We start from the raw sequence: 10,182 nt of genomic DNA on the forward strand, positions 1-10,182 counted from the left end.
ATAAAATTCATAAACCCCACTTCTTTGAGATTGCTAATTGAGGGCAAGCTCCAAATCACTTAATTAGCAAGTACATGCATCACATCCAATGTCTGCATCGAAATTGAGGTCAAACCTACTCTTTGCCACTTGACAGGTTGGTGGAGAGTAGAAGCAACCCAGCAGCGAATGGAAAATAGCAGCACCAAACAATATGCTCGTCGCACATGATCACAAAGCATGGCCGACAGTTCGAGTAGTCTAAGGTGATGATATATGAAATTAAGAATAATATAGAGCAATTATAATGCCTTGTGTAAAACATCCAAACTATCCCCAAAACTTTAACTCTGAAAGCTTGAAATGAAGTTGTGGAAGAATACATAAACTACATTAAGTAGACAAATTACCATCAGACTACACCGTGATTAATCCAAACATGAAACATGAACTTCAGTTTTGCAGGGAAAGCCTGAGACTAAAATGATTCAATAGTACACATGCCATTGCAAACCTAGCTAGATCCCTTCTCTGTAGTTAATGCCATCTAGACTCAAAGTAGCATTAACAGAGCAGAGCTCTAAACGGCAGGGATCCACCAAGTGGTGATTCATATTTATACTGTATAGGATATCCACAAGGACTTCTGCAACCGTAATACTATGTAGGCAAATAAATTTTTGTTGGTATCTGAAATCACCAGGTTATCAATAAAACTACAATAGCAGCAAGTTACCAAATATCATGAATTAGAGCCAAAGGGAAACCTACTTTGCAGAAAAATCTTCAGATTCCAAGCTCTCCTTATGAGGAATAGAGGGGTTAAGAGTCCTGCTTACGTTGTATCAAAAAAGCATTAGCGACCAACCAAGTACAACAACAGTAAAAATATATTAGAGAGGATAAACACAAACCTTCTTTTAGCACCAGCTTGATATACTTCACTATCATTGATAGTAGATGTGTTAGGCGAACTGCAAATACAAAAACCATGGATCAGATCATGAAACGATGAATAGATGGACACAGCACGGTATCAGACGTGTATATGGATCTAGTGATCAACTTACGATCTTTTAGGACCGATTTTCTTTTTTGGTCCTTTGGAGGTAGACTTTCCATCATCACAAGAGCTTTTAGATGCACTTGTAATACGAGGGTACGAATGAGAGAAATGCAAACAGCAAGAATACATTAGAAATCAGAAGCACACGGTCAATAAACTTACAACGGTTCAGGGCAGACATCGATATTAGTGCAATTCGCCTTGACCACGGAGGCCTGGACAGAGACGGCCTTGGACTCGACAACCATGGACTTGGCAGAGACACCCTGCGGCTTCAGCAGGGTCGGATGGTCGGCCACTCCCTGCACCAGCCCCGCGGTGGGGTTTCCTACAACGCCAGACGCCCTGCGCCAGCCCAAAGGTAGGGTTTGCTGGGACGCCAAAGACGCCCTGCGCGATGCCGGCGAACAGCTTCAGTTTGCCGCGTTGCCACGGGCTCTTGCATTGTGGAACCGGCAGAATCGGCACCTCCACCAGGATGCAGATATAGTTGGTTGCTCTGTTCTCTCCGAACGCCATTGATACGGCTTGGTCCACCTGAAAAGCACAGACACCCACAGTCCTGTTTAGCCCCGCGTACGTGACGATGGTACAATTATTTTTTGACGAACCGCAGCAGGTGCTGCTTTTTATTCATTAAGAGGGAAACCACAGGTTACAGGGCAGGAACGTAATCAGGTGGCGTAAGTACAAAAATGAAGGAAAATACTAAGAACTAATTACAGATGTATAGAAACATGGTAGCTCATATGTTGACTACTCAATCCATTTCACTCCTTTGATGCCTGCGTGCAGCCAGGTTCGAAGTTCTTCAGTGATCGAATTGCATGTGCCTAGAAAATCACAAGCTCTCTGGTTGAAGATCCTACTATTTCTCTCTTTCCATGTCATCCACCAAATCGTCATGCACATGGAGGAGAACTCTTTGTGGCACTGCACAGGAAGTAATTCAAGGGCTTCTAGCCACCACTCAATCAGGCAATTTACATTGAATCCCGATCTTAGTCCAAATGGGTAATCAAATTTATACGACTATGTCCGTGCAATGAATGCTCAAGAAGCAATCGGGACGTACCATGTCGGCCTAGCACGTGCCGGCGATGCGCAGGAGGCTGGAGGACGACGCGCGGGCGCCCGACCCGGCGGCGGCGTTCCCGCCAAGAGAAAGCACGACGAGGTCGCCGGTGCCGGCGGTGAAGGGGCACTCGCGCTTGTTGTGGAGCACGTGGGTGACGGCCACGGCAGTGGGGTTGGCCACGTCGGCGCCGGTCCTGCCAGCCGCTGCGGCGGCACAAAGCCTGGTGCGCCCATCGAGGGACGCCACCTCGGCTGGCCCCACCCCGCACGCGGTCGGGCAGACCTGCCAGAGCGGGAAGTCGAATGCCTCGGCCTCGACAGCGTCGGTGCGGGAGAAGACGAACGCCCCGCACGCGGCCACGCAGACCTGCCAGAGCGGGAAGTCAACGACTCGGCCTCGACGGCGTCGGCGCGGGAGAAGATGAACAGAGGCGATGGTGACATCTTGAGGAGGAGGATGGAGAGGGCATGAGGAGGGGGGTCAGATCGGGGATTGGGGTGCGGCGGCGGGTGCGGCTGGATGCAAGGAGACGAGGGGTAGCTAGGGTGCGAGGGAGGGAGGGAGCCTCGTTCGTCTAATTTTTGCGGAGTGGGGAGATTGGGGCGGCAGCGGCGGAGCGGGGAGATTGGGGCGGTGCTGCATTGCTAGACGAGGGAGATAGGGTGGCCGCATCGGGTGGATCGACAGACGGATGGTGGCTTATGTTTTTTTTTGTTTTGCACGGGATGGTCGGAAGTGGGCGAAAAAAATCTACGAAGGTTAACCTACGAAAAAAAGGACGAAAGTGGTGGTATGAAAATTGACCGGCGGAGACTACCAACTGCTGCATTAGGAGTAGAGATTAACATCTAGTACTACTAAAAATCTGGTACTAACTAAGCAACATCTAGTACTAGCTATGAAACCTAAATTAACATTTACTAGTACTAAATCTAGTACTAACTAGTGGCAGGGGGTGGGGGGCGACGGAGAGGTAGCTAGGGGCGGCGAGGGCGGCATCGGGATCGGAGGCGGCGGTGCTGGGTGGGCTCGGGTGGCGGCGGTGAGGTCGAGGGCGGTGGGAGGAGGGCTGCCGGCGGCGGAGGGAGGAGGGTCGGCCGCAGGCGGAGGGAGGAGGGAGGGGCGGCCGCAGGCGGAGGGAGGATGTGTGAGGAGGATGGAGGAGGGACGGAAGGAGGGGAGTACCTCGGCGGTGGACGGACGAAGGCGGTGGCGGCGACGATGCACGACGACGGTTATCGGCATGCGGGCGAGAGTGAGAGTGTGAGTGAGAGAGAGGGTCGGTCGTGCGCGTGGGGATAAGGTAGGGATAGTTGTAGCGCGTTTGCCAAAATGCTCTACAGCTAATCTGAATAGCAGTAGCACTTTGCATATAAACTGCTACTGCTAAGTGTAACTATACAAAAATACGTCGATGCAAAAATACATTGGCCATCAATGATCTTTTTGTGTACAATCTGAATGGTCAATATGAGTCCTCTCCGATAGGAACCGGAGAGGACTCATATTGCAGCCACAAATTTTACACATAGAGTTCAGTGAAGACCAACTGGTTGTGATAGTTTCAGAAATAACATATTTAAGGTGGTAAACACCCTGTTCACGGAGCGAGGTGGGACTAAACTTTTGGGCTGATCTTAGCAGTAGCGGTTTTCTTCGAAGCGCGCTGCTGCTAACTTCCATAGCAGTAGCGCGGTTCATTATAGGGCGCTACTGCTATAACTAGCGGGGGGGCGAGGTCATGGCAATTAGAGCAGTAGCGTGTTTTGCGGTGGACGCGCTAATGCTATTTTCCTTTCAGCAGCGCGTTTTGCTATCACGCGCTGCTGCTAAATAGCAGTAGCGTCGTATTTTGAGGAGCGCTGCTGGTAAGATTCTGTGTATAGGCTTTTCCCTAGTAGTGAGATGTTGGATGAAAAAAACAAGGACAAAGTCGTGCAACAAACAATTGCCCAGATGGATTCTCTAGAACAACTCAGACAATTTCAGGACATAGTTTGCACAAGGTACCTCACAGACAACGCGACCCTGCAGACGCTAGAGCAAGCAGTTCCAGCAGCATCAAGTAGACTAGTCGATGCCAACCGCACGAATGAAATAGTAGCCACAACAGACCAAAGAGAAAGGACAAAAGGTAAGAAAGAAGAAGAGGACGAAGAGAGGAAGAGAAGAACAAAATCAAGGGACGTGGGCATTGACAAGAAGAAGATAAAGCAGCAAAAACAGGTAAATAAATAGTAATGCATGGTGCCATCCGCAAGCAAAACCCTGTTCTCTTACCTCAACTAAAAAGAGATGTGTCAATGCTTTCAGGAACATACCAATAGCACGCCAGGCCAAGATGAACTCCAACAGCAGGATGGCGTCAACAACCCCAAAAACAAGAATGAACGCAACAAACAAAGCAACCTCACAACAGACAGTGCTACAACAACAACTACCCCAACACAAGCACAAGATACGATCGACGTCAGAACCAGTGAAGAGGTCAGTATGAACATAAATTTTTTCTTTCAAAACTAGATAGAGTTATAAGTGAACTAAGAAACCTCCAACAAAATATAGGATCAGCTGGAGAACAATCAAGTCAGCAGTCTCGTCAACCAAATGCAAAAGGCTGCCCACAATCAACCGTTAGCATAACAAACGACAAAGAAGAAGAAAATAACGAAGAGGAGGTAAAATTCCACAGCCCACTAGACCCCACACCGGAAACTCATAATGGCAGGAAAGAAAGTGAACCACAAACTCATATTGTTTGAACTCCAGGTATCACAATCACTCCAAGACCAAGAGACAACTAGTGTTGAAATTGAACCCCATAGTGAACCTCAAACAGACGAAGGAGTCACAGAACAGGAAGTTTGTGCACAAGAGATTTCCAGTGCCACAACATTGCAGATCACCATCACGAGTACAAAGGAGAAAACACAAGACATCCAAGCCGATGAGAAACTAGAGATTGTTATACCTGGCAAAGAAACATTCGATGCAGGCACGAATAACCCAGTCATCAACATAGAGGTAAAAAATCAACAACAAACCCTTTTCAAACCATTTATGATGTCTGAACTACATAATACACACCACCACCGCAATACAAGGATTACAAGGGTAGGAAACAAACAAGTACATTGATCTCGAAGATCAAGAAGCAGCGCAACCAAAGGAAACTGGAAAACACACAGAACATCAAACAACAACATCTCAAGAGGTGAGGTTACAAAGCTGAGATATAAATGAAGTTCAAACTATAATTTCAATTTTTTATTGAACAGGAAGAGGAAGCAAGCGAAAGCACTCGCATAGACATTGAACAACAAAAATGAGAGGACATAACGAGACAAGGAGAAGCCGTAGTTACAGCAGTAGACAGACCTGCAAATCCAGAGAAAGAGGTCTTATAAAAAAAATTGTAACTCAACAATCAGAGATGCACCCATTTCTTAAATACTTTTTGTGTTGGTGCAGGCACAGAAAGCTCAGGAGAGCACCAACAATCAAGACCATCAAACACAACCAGAGGAGCCCAATGAACAACCCGAACATGTTCATCAAACGGTAGACAATAATACCACTGAAGACCAAGCCACCAAAAATTCACTCACCAAACAACAGCTACCAGAGACAGCGCCAGCGTCAACGATTGAAAAGGTAAAGTTACGAAACCTGCAAGCATGAAACTATAAAATTGCCACGTGCACAATCAAATAAACTCCATCCTACCACACATGTACTCACTCCAATGCACTCTCACTTTGCCACCTCTATATTTGAACAGCCGCAAGAAAAAAACAAGGTCAGTGACGATGAACAGCAGGAAAAAGAGCAAGAGATGGACCAAAAAACACCACTCAACGAAGAACACGTAGAACAATCAGCGGTAACAAGTACAAAGGTGAAAACACATAATACCTCTGAATGATCTTATAGTTCAAAAATACGCATTTCACATTTCACTACTTTCCTCGATCACATAGAGAGGAGACAGATGAGCAAAAGGAGGCCACTGAAGAAGGGCAACATGTTCTTCAAACGGCAGACATCAACGTCAAAGAAGACCAAGCGCCAAAATATTCACTCACCGAAAAAACCGCAGGAGAGACAGCAGTAGTGACAACGACTGAAAAGGTAAAATTACATAAGTTGATCCTCTGAAAGTATAAAATAGCTCGGTTGAAGCTCAAATTCACTGCCACTTAGCCACGTGTGTGTTTCAAAAGCTAGAAGACAAAAATGATGCCAGCGGCGATGAACTCCAAAAGAGAGAACAGGAAGATGCCCAAAAACCTCCACTCAACAAAGAACAAGCACAACAGTCAGCAGCAGCAACGAGAACAGCAGTAGAGACAACAGAAACAGCTACGACTGAGAAGGTAAAGTTACATAAGCCGATTCTACGAAAATATAAAGTAGTTCCATGGTTGAAACTTACCACCTTTATGATTGAACAGCTGCAAGATAGGAACCATGACAGTGACGATGATCACCAAAAAAAAGAACAGGACGGTACCCAAGAAACAACACCCAACGAAGAACAGGTGGAACAGTCAGCATCACCAATGGCAGCTCAACAGGTGAAGCTGCACAAAATGTTTCCACAAAATGACAACTTAATCACAATCAAAATAACTCAAAGCACGCACCGAACGCTTCGCTATTTTCCCATAACAACTGCTATTATTAAAATAAAGTAGCAAGTTAAATTATTTCAATGCTTTTTAAATGACAATGCAGAAACACGAAGAAGGCAACCACGGAGATACAACCAATGAAGCAAGCACACAAATTGTTCCAGAGAAAGAACCTGAAACTATCGAAGAAAACCATATGCCGTCGTACGATGCCAATTCCCCTTGCAGACAGGTCAGTGTCATCCAGGTCGAGGCTGAAAAACAAGACGGAAAATACTACCAGCAAGACATGACGGTTGACAAGGAAAAACATGATGCTAAGAAAACCACAAACAACTCAATTAAGGATGGGGCAGAAACTGAACAAAAGGGTACAACGCAAAAAGAAGAACAAAACATGCCGCAGGAAACAGAAGGAGAACAAGAAAGGAACAACACTAGACATGACATATCTTCCAGCATCGAAGCATGCAAGACAATAAAAACATAATTGCTATCTTATGATCTTTGTGACTTGGAATTATTTACATTAAATTCAAAATCATCGCCTGCACAGTGGAGAAAGTGGGCAAAGATAGCGATTCCGTCAACAAAGCCATCGTAGACCTGTATAACATTGTATGCAAGCCATGGACATAGGGAGAAATGTAAGTTCATGCAACTAACACAGAAAAAATTCTTACACACAATCATTTTGACTGTATCATGTGTGAACTAATTTTTTTTTCTAAATATACTTTGCAGGGATCAGCTTTTCATTACAACGGACAAGTTTGATGTAAATCTAGGACATGTCTCCGAAAGCTTCAAGGTCGGTAAATCAGTACGCACCGAAGCAATCGAGCCCATGCTAACAATCTTGAGAAAACAACTCAATGGCACATGGAGAAAGATTCTGCCTTTAAGAAACACTGTAAGTAAATATCACACCAAAAGAATCACGTTTAAAACAATATATATGACTTTATAAATAGACAAACTTCCCCTATAGCTGAACTGACAAATTCCCTTTGTCTATCTGTGACGAAATAAGCAGCACTCAATAAGCGAAGCCGACGACGAAGATCCAGTGTGCTATGAAAATAATGATCAACAACAGATGACAAAAAAGTTACTACCTGCAACGCTTAGATCATTTTTCAACATGCAAGAAGAAGAAAAACTGCAAGATTATAACATGGTAAGGAGATCAGTTGTTTCAAAAACAAAACACAAATTGCGAATATGTTATGCAAAGTTGTCTTTTTACTTTATGTTTCTAAATATAAGAAGATTTCGAAATGTTTTCTTTTTATTTTGTGTTTTGCAGTTCCTTCTACCATGTTCATTGTGCGGGTTTGAGCAAGACGAAACTATAAATCATTACTTCACCATCACAGTTAACATGCAAAAACGACGCTTTGAACTCCTTAACTCTTCAACTGCATATCCAGGCACAATAGAATTCTTCAACAATGTAACCAGCAAACTAATGAAAATGTGGAAGCACATAAGCATAGAGCTACAGCTTTCAGAAAAAAGCATCGACCATTACAAAAAGGTCAGACTGCAGGTGCCACTTCAAGAAGAAGACATGTAAGCTCTTCCAACATCTTCACTTATTTCTTTTTTTAATGCAAGATTCAATACTACAATTACTGAAATAATTTTGTTCTTTCGTCTTTTCAATACAACAATTACCACTACCATTGCTCAAACTTTTCTCTTCTTTCCGTTTCTTGAATGCAACAATCTCACCAGTACCATACTTCAATTCCCCAGCGGTCGAACATCATGTGATATCTCTTTGGCATCCCAAAATAATAGTCAGAATCTGGCTGACCATCGAGTAGCACCATGTACTTGTTCCTCGATGTACCTCTTTGAAGAACCAGATCAAAGTCTTCTTTTTCTCCTAGCATCATCGCCTATTCTGTTGGAGACCTACTCCCTCATTCCTATGCTCAAGGCATAAATCTTCACTCACGCCCCCCAAGGAGTAGAAGGGCATTAGCAACCACGCCAATCAAAATAAACATGTCATCATCAACACTCAATATATACCAACCTTACCAGACTAAAGTATCCAACAAAAATGACGCACTAACAGACGCTCTCACCTCATCCATACCCACCGCTCACAAAACATGCCATATGTATCCTTCAGGCAGAAGCAAACATTAACATAAGAAATTAAGCTAATCAAAATATGAATAAAATCCCGCTTTGCATAAGCGTGTAGAAGATATGAAGCATGTACATCTGTATCTTCTTCGAGAATCATGTCCAGCACCTGCCGGTATGGCAGCAGCATTGTCCCTGTTATCCTAAATTCACCATCAAAACCAAAAACAAAAAAAAAATCTCTTCAGGAGAAGTCACACAGAAAACCATAATCCCATCACCAGGAACTGATCAGCAAAAAATCGAACCTGGAAGTAGCAGCCGCTTTGTCCACAACCCATAGGCAGCGTCGCTCCTCCGAAGAACCTAAAAGATGAAGAGAAGATGCAGCTCTACAAACTAGCTGCAGAGTCAAGTAATGCGAGGCCAAAAACATGTCCCAGCAATATAAAAGACGTTATTCATCGGCATGTTAAATCTGGCCCTCATCAAGATACTGAAATCATATCTTCCTATCTTTCACTTAACATTGAAACCATTCTGAACATATCTGCTCTATACTGTAAATCTTAATGCACTTCACAAAATCAAGCAAATGAGAATATTATGAATATTAGAAGGAGGTCATTTGCAAGTTCATGTGGTGGCCAAAAACTGGTTCTTCCTATAAGTAGAGTAATTCTTGTAAAACAGAAAATCTTCTAGTATTAAAAATCCCCGAACATAGAAATATGTTTTGGTGATATCTTGACAATTATTATGCTGAATTGCAGAAACTTAGTATCCTTGGAAAGATATCGATGAACTCTACAACTTTCATGTGGGTGCCACAACCAAATTATGAACCCAATTATTCCTAGAATTTAAAATAAGCTTTTGACCTAGTACTGAATATGTGGTCAACGGAGATCTATCCTTGCAGCAAAAAGGAATCAAACAGCCGCGAATCCAATGAAATAAGTCCTCTTTCTTCTCTTCTCTTCTCCTTTCCTCCTACAACTCCCAATTTACTACAGTCCATGCTTAATCCATGAACCAATCAGTCAGTAACAAAGTATACCTAATCGATCTGGTCTCATGCAACTTTGTGTCTGCAACAAAGGGGTAGGCAGCATGCATGGGGTGAGATACAGTTCACCAGAATTTAACACTACATGGAAATCACGTTGAGCGCGAGTTTGTATCTAAAGCGTACCTGATGGCTTGAGCTCTAGAATAGTTCTTCATAAATAAAGAAACACAAATGTCAGGCATAAACTGCGTTTGCAAAATGTAAATATACAGGCAGAGCCACACAAGCCGACTTCCAATGGATATATACT

General features: G+C 43.9%; 1 long non-coding RNA gene and 1 pseudogene across 1 annotated transcript; both read right to left on the bottom strand.

The window, feature by feature from the left end:
* Positions 1–704: 704 nt before the first annotated feature.
* LOC123042890 (uncharacterized) lies at positions 705–1,080 on the bottom strand. Its single transcript, XR_006418929.1, has 3 exons — positions 1,050–1,080; positions 894–923; positions 705–810 (listed from the first exon to the last, which is right to left on the bottom strand). It is a non-coding gene; the product is annotated as an uncharacterized lncRNA (long non-coding RNA).
* Positions 1,081–1,203: 123 nt separating this feature from the next.
* On the bottom strand, positions 1,204–2,765 carry LOC123039725 (patatin-like protein 3; annotated as a pseudogene).
* Between the last annotated feature and the right edge of the window lie 7,417 nt (positions 2,766–10,182).

Source organism: Triticum aestivum, chromosome 2B (genome assembly GCF_018294505.1).
Source record: "Triticum aestivum cultivar Chinese Spring chromosome 2B, IWGSC CS RefSeq v2.1, whole genome shotgun sequence".
Lineage (NCBI taxonomy): Eukaryota > Viridiplantae > Streptophyta > Magnoliopsida > Poales > Poaceae > Triticum > Triticum aestivum.